Source organism: Triticum dicoccoides, chromosome 3B, assembly GCF_002162155.2.
Source record: "Triticum dicoccoides isolate Atlit2015 ecotype Zavitan chromosome 3B, WEW_v2.0, whole genome shotgun sequence".
NCBI lineage: Eukaryota > Viridiplantae > Streptophyta > Magnoliopsida > Poales > Poaceae > Triticum > Triticum dicoccoides.
The window spans coordinates 219790162-219803145 of NC_041385.1; positions in this window are offsets into that span (position 1 = coordinate 219790162).

The window sequence follows — 12984 nt, forward strand, 5'->3', positions numbered from 1 at the left end:
AATTGATTCTAAAATTTCTCATTAACTTCATTTCATACTGTGATTTTTGGATTTGGTACCAATTTGTTGTTGGCCTGCATGTGCTCTGTACCTTGCTGCGGTTTTAAGTAGCAAGTACCTTAGTACCTTTTCTGTCATGTGGTGTCCATGGATTGAAATGTTGGCTGTTATGTATTTTTTTTGACACCTGAAATAGTAGGAGAGGCTCCTACTGTGTATATTAATTAAAGTATCAAAAAGGTCTTAAAAAATCATAACCTTACATCCATGGCCATGATATAAAACAGAGTGCTAGGTGGGGTGAGTAAGGTAAAGGACTATCCTATGGATGTACAAAGTTCTCTAGGAAAGAGGGAACAAACCCTCTGTGTCTCTCCTTGGCTCTATGAATAAGGAGAGAGAAGTCATCCTTGAATCTTCTTGCCCACGAGCTGATAGAAGGAGCAATACCTTGAAAATGTTTATTATTTCTCTCTTTCCACAAGCTCCAAGAGGCATACAGGCCCATGAACATTGGGGTGTTCCAAACAGATTTGGCTTCTTGGATCCAAAGCAATCTATCTCCCTGTGTAGCCCAGTGGATATGCAAAGTGTCCCAACATGCCTTGCTAAATGGGCAGTGGAAGATCATATGCTCAAGTGTTTCCTCCTCATTACTACCGTAGAGGATGCATCCATAGTTGTCTCCAATATTGTAGCTTCTTCTCTTTAGCATATTTCTTGTGTTAAGACGGTCAGAGAGAAGTAACCACCCAAAACTTTGATTTTCATTGTGGCAGAAGATTTCCAGAGCCATTTGTAGGATTTGTGAGCTGACAAATCCCGATATAAGAAATTGTAGTAACTTTTGGCCGTGTAGACGTCAGACCTCCAGGCATAGCACCACTGATCCCTCTCAACCTCATCAACTTGGTTACCAACATGTGCCGTGGTTTCCTGGATATATCTCAGCTCATCATGGGCTTGCATGGAGAGGGGAAGGTGGAAGGTTTCATTGAGATTTTGGCTCCCAAGGAAGTCTCTGACTGAGATATCTTCAAGTTTAGCGTAAGAAAATGAACGTGGGTGTGATTATGCCAGCACCTCATCAAGCCAAAGGTCTTTCCACATCAGCATCGTGTCCCCCGAGTGGGCAATCACATTGGAGATGCCTCGATAAGTTGGAGTAAGTTTGAGAATGTCTTTCCACCAGAATGAACTGCACAGGTCTGAGGCATGAGGGATCTTGTCCACATAGTAGGTAGACCAAATCAAGTCAACCCATGGTACATCCCAATGATTGTAGAATTTATGTAGGTATTTCATGAGCAATGCATCACTTTGGGTTTTAATGTCCAGAACCTCGAGACCTCCACAATCTTTAGGGCGGCATACCATTTGCCAGGAGGCTAGAGAGTTGCACTTGTCTCCATCATCCGTTTCTTTGTCCAAAGGGCTTTCCTTCTGATTATGTCAAGAAGATCAATGATCTTTGGCGGTAATTTTAGAGTACATAGCGCAAAGATTACTAAGGACGTGATGACAGAATTCAGCAACGACAATTTGCCTCCATAAGATATCATCGACAATGTGGAGGAGAGACGTCTTTCAACTCCACAGACTAGAGGCATTAGATCTTGCACCGTTTGTTTCGAAGTACCCATGGGTAGACCAAGGTAAGTGAAAGGTAGTTTTCCTATCACACAACCAAATATTTGAGCAATATGTTGAGCAGTGGCAGCATCACAATTCAGAGGTACAAAGGCTGACTTGTGGAAGTTGATTTTAAGCCCAATGGAAGTTGCGTAATCAGTGAGAATTTGCTTGACTAAAGTAGCTTGATCAGCATAGGCCGGTAGTAACATGATTGTATCATCAGCATACTGTATTACCGGATAGTCTGATTGGTTGGGTCGATGAAAAGGTAGTTTCAGATCATTTCTCCTATAAGAATCACTGATAGCCGCTTGAAGAAGGTCAGTAGCAAGGACAAAAATGAGGGGGGACAGAGGATCCCCTTGCCGAACACCACATTTGCAATGGAATTGACGACCTGGCACTCCATTAAGGAGAACAAAGGATTTTCCCGAGGAGAAAATGTCTTTGATCCAGCCCAACCACTTATCATTGAACCCCATGTTCTTCATAATTTCAATCATGGCCTCATGTTCTATGGTATCGAACGCTTTGGCGAAGTCCAACTTAAGCAAGACGATTGGTTGCTTAGAGTTTTGGCATTGATATATATACTCAAATGCCCACGCAAGGCAGTCCTGGATGGACCTCTTTTTCAGAAAACCGTACTGGTTGTGGTGTATGATCTTCAAAATAACTTTTTGCAACCGATTAGCGAGGAGTTTTGTGATGACTTTAAGACAACAGTTAAGAAGAGTGATTGGTCGGAAGTCATTAACTCCTTGAGGTGCAGCAACTTTGGGGATGAGAGTAATATAACCATCATTAATGCTCTCAAGATTGAGTCCTCCATCAAAGAATTGGTCACATAAAGCATAGAAGTCTTCCTTTATTATATGCCAACAAGACTTGAGGAATGAGCCATTAAATCCGTCCAGTCCAGGTGCCCTGTCGGTCGGCATTTCTTTGATTACGAGGTCAATCTCCTGTCTTGTGAATGGTACAGTTAGAACATCAAGTCCATCAATCTTCTTAATTATTCTTTCAAGATTAAATTTCATCTCATGCTTGGATGAGGTACCTAGTCTCTCTTTGAAGGAATGAAAGATGACAGACTCCTTGCTCGCATGATCTTCAGCAATCGTGCCATCTTGGAGGGTGAGGGAGGTGATATTATTCCTTCTGCATCGTTCTAACGCCATTGCCTGGAAAAACTTGGAGTTCTCATCGCCAAAACGAACCCAGCGAATGGTGCACCTTTTCTTCCAATATTGTTTCTAGTATGATAGAAGTCTCAAAATGTGGGGCTTTGAGGATAATCTGAAAATTAGTCTTAGGAGTTGTCAGACTCCTTTTGTTTTCAATTGCATCAAGTTCAGACAAAGCCTAATTGGAGTTGTCGATAGCAATGGATACGCGGGAGATAATTTTGCTCCAATGTTTCAGGTAGTGACGCAAGTGTTTGGATTTTCTGCAGAGGATGGTTGCACTGTTGGTCGCTCTGACTGGATTATCCCAAGCAGCTTGGACAGTTTCCATAAAACCAGGGTGCTCAATCCAGTATGACTCGAACCGGAAAAGTTTACTCCGTGGGATTGTTGTTTCGATTGTGATAACACATGGGATGTGGTCTGACATAGGTTTACCTAAAGGTTTAACAATGGTATTGGGGTAAGCATGTGTCCAATTACAAGAAGTAAAGAACCAGTCAAGCTGTTCTAATAGGGGATCTTGCTGCATGTTACTCCATGTAAAAGTGCGGCCCTTGATTGGCAATTCAACCAAACTTTGTGATCATATGAAATCATTAAAGGTGATCATATCATTAATGTTCCCTCCCGGTTTATTACGGTTATCTGGGCTGTGGATATAGTTGAAGTCCCCCACGAGAAGCCAATCTTCAGTAGTCGGAATATTTAAGGAAAACAACCCATTAGTATAAGTTATACGTGGGTCACCTTGGCAGGGTCCATAAATATTCACGAGAGTCCATGATTGTGAAGATTGTGTGGAGTGAAATCTGATGACCAGAGCAAATTCCTCCGAAGCAATTACCGTACCAGTAAAAACATCACTATTCCAAATGTTGACAATCCCACCTGATGCCCAACACGAAGGAACAAAAGCAAACTGATCAAAACGACGTGGGCAACATGATTTGATGAACGCATGATCAATAACTGGTTTCTTAGTTTCTTGCAGACATAAAACCGAACAGCCACTAGCAGCGATAGCATTGGACAGAGCTAAATGTTTGTCGCCAGAATTCAACCCACGAATGTTCCAACATAAAACGTTCCAATTAACCAAAATACCCATGAAATGGTAAACACAAGTAAATTAAGCAGACGAGGATGGCCCCGCAGCAGAAGAGGCCATGAGCGCATCGTCAATCAACTCTTCTGCTGGAATGGCGCATTTGAGCACGCCCACCTGCTGGATCACCTGGATACGAGTGGGAGGAGGCACTGCATCATCCTCAATTCCATGATAACAATTGACGAAGGAGCCGCTGGAGTGCGCCGCGGTTTAACCTTGGAAGCTTTCTTATTAGTGTCAGTGATAGCAGGGACTCGGAAACCATCATACTTATTGGAGCGTGCACTGCGCCGAAGGCTAACTGCAGATTCAGGGACCTGGATCTTTCCACGGTAACTAGCAGTTGCATTGCTGTCATTCAGAGCCAACAAAGAGTTATCATCAGTAGAAGGAAATATTAGCAAAGTGGAACTGCTCGGTGTCAGAGTAGGCATGACATCCAGGTTGTCAGCATCAGCGATTGCCCAACACTGCGTAGTGGTGATAGAATCAGCATACTCTCCGGTGACTTGATGCTCTGTAGTGACAAGGAATCAGCATGCTCTCCAGTGGCTGTTATGTATTGATTGTAGTATCGAAAATGGCTCAAACCTGAAGTACTTAGAATAGATTGTAGTTTCTTTCTTGTTTGTTTTGATACCCATATACCTGCCCTGTAATAGCTCTTTCCTTTTGTGCATGTTAATTCAGTGTTTGTGTTGGTTTGATGCCAATGTTCAGAAACAATATTTTGATGGATGGGTTTACGTGTTCTGCTATATATATGCACGCTAGTATATATGCACACGGATTGGCCTTCATTATTTTGTATATGTTGTTAGACATATGCTGTTAGATTTGCTTTTATTTTGTACCTAACCATTTTGTTCTATAACGTGCAGATGCTGGCGTTTCATGTTTCGTCGCGAGCATCAAGACGAAGAAGTTGGAAGAAGCATAGTTCAAGCTCATTGGAGCCAGTTCAAGGAGTAATGAAGCCCTTGATGCTGATCGCATTGGAACAAATTGAAGCACGAACTTGGCTCATGTGACATATTGTACACGTGTAGAGCTTGTTATACTGTGATCACATTTGTATGTGTGTTGATGTAATAGATTGTTGCTTCTTGTTATTTGAAGTATTACACTTGTTTTCTGTCTATTTTGATTTAAATATTGGCTATTTAATTACTGGCATATTGAAATCTTAGGAACATGACCATGACAACAAGGACCCACAAACCAGAATCGGACATTTGGGGCCCACTTATCAGAACTTGACAATTGGGACCCATTTGAAAAAAGAAAAAAAGGGCCACAACCCAAAAATAAAAGGCCGAATTATAGGGCCTGGCCCGTGTAGCTTACCCAAATTGAAAGAAAAAAACAACAACAAATGGGCTGATTAATGGGCTCGGTCCCACTAAAGCACCGAAATGGACCGGGCTGATTCTAAGTAACGACCTTTTCAATTGATCGTAATTTTGCCACGTCAGATTGCCATGTTGGATCCGACGTGGCCTGGGCAGACAGCCAGTGACCAAAACAAAAGGTCATGGGTTCAACAACCTTCTGTTTTGGTCGTAAACGTCTACGACCTTCTCACAGAGAAGATCGTTAATTACAGTTTACGACCGCCAGCTTTTGACCTTCTATTTTTGGTCATAAAAAGGTCGCAAATGAAAAAAAATGACCTTTTAGTGACCAATAGTCAAGGTCACAAGTTGACATATTTCTTGTAGTGTTTCATCATAGTGTTCATCACTAGAGTTGTCAACCAGTAAATCATCATCACCTAGCAAGTCATCTACATCACTATTGAAATCAACATACTCGGGGTGTGTTACCTTGGGGCCTTTAGCCATGAAGCATCTCCCAATTCCTTCATTTGGTGAATCAAATATTTCATAGGAGTTGGTTGACACAAGTGCTAGACCGACAACACCTTCATCTTGAGTATATTCGGAGTCGAAGTGATAACTTCTCTTGAAGTTGTGGTTGGAGTCGGAGCCGGATACCCATTCACCAACATGAGCTTGATATCTTCGTTTTGTGTAGCTCCTTGATGACTTGTCCTTCCTTTCTGAATCCTTGCTTCTTCGAGAGGTTCTTCATTCATAGCGATCATCTCTACTCCTTCTCTCTCTTGGAGGTGATTCTTCCCTTTTGCTTATACTTTTAGGTGAGTCTTCTCTTCTTTTGTAGGGAGTCGTACACTCATTGGAGTAGTGTCCGGGTCTTACACAATTGTAGCAATTTCGCTCACGACTAGGAGATCTTTTGTTATTATAGGACCTTGACGTGGAACTTATTTCCTTGCTTCTACATTTGTACTATTTGTTGAAGTTCTTCACCATTAAGCTCAATTATTCTTTGAAGGCTTGTTTCTCATTTGATGATGTAGGAGCATCACATCTGGCTTTGTAAGCACCATTAGACTTGTTGTGAAGCTCTTCTTTATCCTTGAGTGACATCTCATGAGCAACAAGACCAGAGGTTGAAGAAGCACTACGGCCGTTGGATGGACATCGTACGGTCATTGGAGCTAGAATCGTGCATATTGACTAAGTTGACAAAGCCCTCCGTCCCCTCAACTTAGTAGGCCCACAAGTCAGCCTGCCACTATACTTGGTCCCAGCTAACAGGGGGAGTATTCATTTTTTGTGCGTAATAAGGAGGCACTTCCTTGCGTGCAAAGATATAGCTGGTGGGTCCGAGCTGTCAGCGGCGGTAACATTTTTTTCGCGAAATATTGAGGCCCTTTCGGTGGGTCCCTGATGTCAGGTGGACGAATCATTATTTTGCGCGTAATAAGGAGGCATTTCCTTGCGTGCCGCCGTGGACCCAGCTGTCGGCCTCTCCATGTACAGTCCACTTCAGATGCATGTCGGTCGTTGGCCAAGTTGACCAGGCCGCGCCGAGAGCACCAGGGCGGTGGACGACGGCGAGGCCTAGGAAGGGAACGACACGGAGGCAGGGAAGACTCAGCAGTTGTTTCCCACACGAAGGGGAGTACGACTGAACGAGGGTTTACTGGTTCGTCTGCCGTCGCCGGAGAATAACAGCAGGTGTGGGTGAGTAGACGGATGGCTAGGCCAACGATGGGAGTACGATGGGGCGGTGAGGCCTGCGCGGCAGCACAGCCGGCCGCGGGGAGGAGGGAGCAGGCAGTCCCACCGGCGCTTGTTTGAGCGGGTGGAGCAGGAAGAGCAGAGATTGAAGAAGCACGGCGGCCGTTGGATGGACATCCAACCGTCACTGCTTGTGCGTCAACCTTTTTTTAGGAAAGCCTCAAATCTGTGGAAAACAGCATACAACCCATCTGCCATTATTTCTAATAATTTATAGCCCATTTGCTAATTCTTAAGGTTTTTTCTTGGAGCCCATATTCTTTGTTAGCATTACAGCCCATATTGTGGCCACTGTTAAAAAATTATACGAAATTTTGCATATTTCGGTGCGGTCCGAACTGTTTTAAATCCCGAAATTTCGACTCACATTCAAACTGATTTTAAAAATAAATGTATATCAATATAAAATCCAACAAATTCTCCACGCGTAAAAATTAATGTAATTTAAAATCTTGAAATGAAAAAAAATATTTGAAACTAATTGCCGGTTTGATGTGTTTTAAAAATGTACAGCCCATTTCTCACTACTGATGGGCCATTTTCTCGGCCAGCCGAATGAAAAGCTCTCCTCGTCTTGAAAGATTTGCAGCCCAACAGGCCTGACAAAGCGACTTAATTGGCAAATCACAAAAAAACTGGGTTGTGGCCATGGACCCAGCTGTCAGCCTCTCCACGTACAGTACTCTTCCGATGGAAGTCGTTCCTTGACCACGTTGACCACGCCACGCGGAGAGCACCACGGCGGTGGACGATGACGAGGCCTAGGAAGGGGACGATGCGGAGCCGGGGAAGACACGGCAGCGGAAGCCCGCGCGGAGAGGAGTACGAGGGTTCACTGGTTCGGCTGCAGTGTGAGGCTGCCGTCGCCGCAGGGCTTGGCCAGTGGTGGGAATAGTAGGGGCGGTGAGGCCTCCGCGGCAGCACAGCCGGCCACGGGAGGCAGGAGCATGCGGCACGACCAGCGCTGCTTTGGGCGGCTGGAGCAAGTAGACCAGAGGATGAAGAAGCACTACAGCCGTTTGATGGACATCGTACGGTCACTGGAGCTAGAATCGTTCATATTGACTAAGTTCACAAAGCCCTTCGGCCCCGTCAACTTAGTAGGCCCACAAGGCAGCCTCCCACCAAGGTGGGTCCCAGCTAGCCGGGGGAGTATTCAGGGGGAAACGATTTATTTCGCAAAATACTGGTGGCCCGTCTGGTGGGTCCCCGCTGTCAGATGGAGGAATAATTATTTTCCACGTAATAAGGAGGCACTTCCTTGTGGCTGCCGTGGACCCAGCTGTCAGCCTCTCCACGTATAGTACTCTTCCGATGGAAGTCGGTCGTTGACCACATTGACCACGCCGCGCCGAGAGCACCACGGCGGTGGACGACGGCGAGGCCTAGGAAGGGGACGACGCGGAGCCGCGCCACGGGAGGCAGGAGCAGGCGGTAGCACAGCCGGCCACGGGAGGCAGGAGCAGGCGGCACGACCGGCGCTGCTTTGGGCGGCTGGAGCAAGAAGACCAGAGGTTGAAGAAGCCGTATGGCCGTTGGATGGACATCATACGGTCACTGGAGTATTGACTAAGTTGACCAAGCCCTCCGTCCCTGTCAACTTAGTAGGCCCACAAGTCAGCCCAACAATATGGTGGGTCCCAGCTAGCAGGGGGTATTCATTTTTTTGGGCGTAATAAGGAGGCACTTCCTTGCGTGCGAAGATATAGCTGGTGGGTCCGACCTGTCAGCCGGGGGAATGTTTTTTCGCAAAATATAGAGGCCCTTCCTGTGGGTCCTAGCTGTCAGGTGGAGGAATCATTATTTTGCGCGTAATAAGGAGGCATTTCCTTGCGTGTGGCCGTGGACCCAACTGTCAGCCTCTCCACGTACAGTCCACTTCCGATGGATGTCGTTCATTGACCATGTTGACCAAGTCGCGCCGAGATCACCAGGGCGGTGGACGACGGTGAGGCCTAGGAAGGGAACGACACGGAGCCAGGGAATACTTGGCAGTTGTTTCCCACGCGGAGGAGTACGAGGGTTTACTGGTTCGTCTGCCGTCGCCGGAGAATAACAACATGTGTGGGTGAGTAGAGGGATGGCTAGGCTAGCGATGGGAGTACGGTCGGGCCGTGAGGCCTACGCGGTAGCATAGCCGACCGCGGGAGGAGGGAGCAGGCAGTCCCGCCGGCGCTTGTTTGAGCGGCTGGAGCTTGAAGAACAGAGATTGAAGAAGCACGACAGCCGTTGGATGGATATCCAACAGTCCTTGCTCTCGTGTGTTGACTAAGTTGACAGGGCGTTGCGTGTGTGTCAACCTTTTTTTTATGAAAGCATATGCGTCAACCTGTAGTAGGCGCACAAGTCAGCCTCAAATCTGTGGAAAACAGCATACAGCCCATCTGGAATTATTTCTAATAATGTACAGCCCATTTGCTAATTCTTAAGATTTTTTTTGGAGCCCATCTTCTTTTTGTTAGCACTACACCCCATATTGTGGCCACGGTTAAAAAGTATACGAAATTTTGCATATATCGGTGCGGTCAACTGTTTTTAATCTAGAAATATCGATTCACATTCAAACTATTTTGAAAAATAATTTATATAAATATAAAATCAAAATAATTGTCCACGCATAAAAATCAATGGAATTTAAGATCTTGTAATGAAAAAAAATGAAACTAATTCCCGGTTTGATGTATTTTAAAAATGTACAGGCCATTTCTGGGCAAACCGAATGAAACTCTCCTTGTCTTGAAACATTTGCAGCCCAGCAGGGCCGATATAGCAAGTAGGCCTTGTTTGGGTATTTCTTTAAAAAATAGAACTGGGCTAGCCATTTTCAGCAAGAAAAAAACACAACTGGGCTCATGATGTGGTAAACATAAAAAAACTAGCTAGACGGGCCACAGCCCCCGCACAGCCCCGTTGTTACCCTGATCCGTCGCTAATAATAGTATAAATAACAACTGCTTGTTCCTCATTGTCTCAAAAAAACTGCTTGTTCCTCAAAAAAAACTGCGCGACTTGCTTTGTCCCTGGTGTCAGCCGCTCGTAGTGTAATTCTCTCGTTTATTGACTACGTTGACGATGGCGTGAGCCCCAGATGTCCAACCATTAGGAGGAACCATATTTTTGGGCTTGTACTATAGAGGCACTTGCTTGCGTACAGCCATGACGTTGGTGGGTCCCTACTGTCATCCTCTCCACGTACAGTCATCTCCTTGTTCCTCTCGGTTGTTGACGACGTTGACAACGCAAGAGGGTGGCGCACCGTGCACGGCGAGCGAACCAAGGCCGCAAGGCAGAGGACGATGGCGAGGCCTCGGACGGAACGAACAGGAGCCGTTGAAGATGCGCCGGTCCAGTCACAGGCGAAGGGGAGTACGAGGGTTGACTGGTGGGGGTGGTGGGGGCTAGTCACTTGGCTTCTGTAATGCACAGTGAGCTCAAGCAGCCGGCGTGAGTGATGTTATTTCCGTTGGTTGTGATTTGTTACAATATTTCACTCTAAATTAAACGAATGGCAAGCCATTTGCCTTGTTTCAAAGAAAATATGACAGTCACAGCTGAGTTGAAAAGGGCAGGGACATCTAACTCCAGCTTACAAACTATACAAAAGCACGAGGGTTGATTGTTCATCAGGTTTACAAAAAAAACAGATTGAAAAGGGCAACAACACCTAACTCCAGCACTGTTTTCGGCAGTCACAGTCAAATGGATCGGTCAGGTCCATAGAATGAACATCCTGGATCGTAAAATTTACTGGATTATGACCACAATATGTTGTAAATAGAAGCCCGGCACGTTCAGAAGCTTTTTTGCCCACCTGAAACTCCTTTTTTTGCTCTTCGACATACCCATCCGTCAAAACCATGCTGCTGATAAACTTAAGCTTGATGGACAATAGTAACCTCGCATTCAGCAGGAAGAATGTGACAAATCTTGTGTTTGCACGGTTGGCTACATATCGTTCTAGCGTTATTGTCTTCAATCAAATCTCATGAGAAGTGAGAAAATCTCGATGCTTACGAATCCACCGATTGGTTATAACTTTCTTACCCCGTCATGTTTCCTAAATAGACATGAAAACTGAAAACAGTTAAGGTCTAAAAGAAGAGTGTCGAAAGAGCAACAGCTGAACGGTTAATTCTAGTACACTGTATGCGGGCTTCCAATGTGCGTGAAATTATCACCTTTATATACAACTTCTCCAGACATGGAAAGCATTGCAGCAAGCCAATAATCATGTTCATATCAAAACTATTCATTTGGATATATATGATCTTGACAGAATCCAGCACCATTGATAGGCCATCCATGGAGAAAGTCTTCATTGAGCATAGAACATAATATTAGTACAAAATGTGTACTCCAAGATGATATATAAATTATGCGCAGAAATTTAAAATGCAGCATATGGTTACAAGTGTAGATGATAATATAAAGTACCTGAAGAACTATGGAGCCAAACACCATATTGAAATGAGCACAGAGATCATGTATTACACCCAAGGTCTCTAGTTTAGGCGCAGAGAGGATGGTTATTTGCAACGGTGAATAACTAGAATCAAGGATCAACCTTTGAAGCGAAGGGGCATCTTGGATGATGAGCTGCCTTCCGTCAAAAGAAATTCCAATTCTTACAAGGTTAGGCGACTTTATTTGGAGACAACCGATTCTAACTGTGAAAACAAGCACCAAGCACTCCAGCGCAGGGCAACTGGAGTGGATGATGTTGTGCAATGAGGCCTCCGATATACGAACCCGCACAAGTGAAAGTTTCTTGAGAAATGGGAGTCCAAGGTTTAGTACCAGATTGTCTGGAAGGTACCACAGCGCAAAGGTGGCGGTGTGGAGAGAGGAGGAAAACCGCGAGATGGACATCGGTGCTGAGGGCACAAGTTCATGGCGTTTTGTATGTGGTATGTGATTTCCAGGGGAATAGTAGAACTCAAGCAGCTGTAGTTCTGTGAATTCAGGGGATTTCAGCCAGGCGTCCACCGTGCAGGGCATGGTATGCTTGCTCAGGTAGCATGACGGGATGCAGAGGCTTTGAACGGAGCCCTGGTGGGAGGAGATGATAGCTCTGGGGATTTCAAAATCATTGAAGAGAGATAGCTGACGACAGTCAAGATTAAGGGGCACGGCGCGCCATAGAGGGCGCCACCGAATTGAGAGGACTTGGGTGCGGCAGCAATCCTTGGTGGGGAGAAGCAAGATGATCTCCCCAAGGACGGCGTCCGGGAGATCGTTGATGCGGTCCACCCGAGATTCTACGGGTTCCTGGGATCCGGTGGGGGCGGGGTCGCCGCTTCTCCCCGCGCTGCCGGGTGCGGGATCTACAACAGGCGTCGCCGCTGGCGGGAGCCTCGTCTTCTTGGCGCTGGGGTCAGCGACTCCATTTTCCTCGAGGGCGTCGCGTCGCGCTCACGGATTTGAGCAGAGTAACGAATGACGAGCCTAGTTGTAGTGCGAGCGAAGAAGAAGGGGAGCTGGGGGTTTTTCTGTAGGAGTGAGGAAGAAGGGGAGCTGGGGTTTTCTGTAGGAATGAGCTGATTTGAGGTGGGTGGGAGCGAGGAGGAAGAAGAGCACCCAGGTTTTTTTTGTGGGGGAGGGGGGCGGTGTGTTGGGTGTGGGTAGCGCCTTTTGAATTGATTTTACTATTTACTAGTGTGGATTGGCTATTTTGTCTTGGGCCCAGAGAAACAATTACTACTAGTACAGTGGAGACACTCTACAGCTACCCAGAAAAACAATTACTACTAGTACAGTGGAGACACTCTACCGCTTCTGGCTCCTCCTAGGTCATTGAAACGTCTCCCTCTACTGAACGCCGTTATACTTTTGTTCACCGACATGCAGGCCATGCAGCGCGCGGGCCCAAATGCCATCCACCAAATTAGCAGGCAGTATGCAGGCGGAGAGTCACCCCGGTCGTAGCGCGGCAGTAACGAGC